Source organism: Orycteropus afer, unplaced genomic scaffold, assembly GCF_000298275.1.
Source record: "Orycteropus afer afer isolate SDZICR_OR568_19922 unplaced genomic scaffold, OryAfe1.0 scaffold00841, whole genome shotgun sequence".
NCBI lineage: Eukaryota > Metazoa > Chordata > Mammalia > Tubulidentata > Orycteropodidae > Orycteropus > Orycteropus afer.
The window spans coordinates 71,954-72,174 of record NW_006922428.1 but is presented as its reverse complement, the minus strand read 5'-3'; positions in this window follow the sequence as shown (position 1 = coordinate 72,174).

Genomic DNA, 221 nt, shown 5'->3' with positions numbered 1-221 from the left:
TACCCAGAGGGAGTGAGTAGTTGAACCTGTGGGCTTGGAACCATAGTCACAGGGGGCATTAAGCTCAATTGGCATAACATACTACCCAAAACATTGTTCCACCTCCTACTTTGGTGAGTAGTAACTGCGATCTTAAAAGCTTGCAAGCAGCCATCTAGATGCAGTGATGGGTCTCTCCTCATCCAGAGCAAAGAAGAATGAAGAAAACCAAAGATTCATGG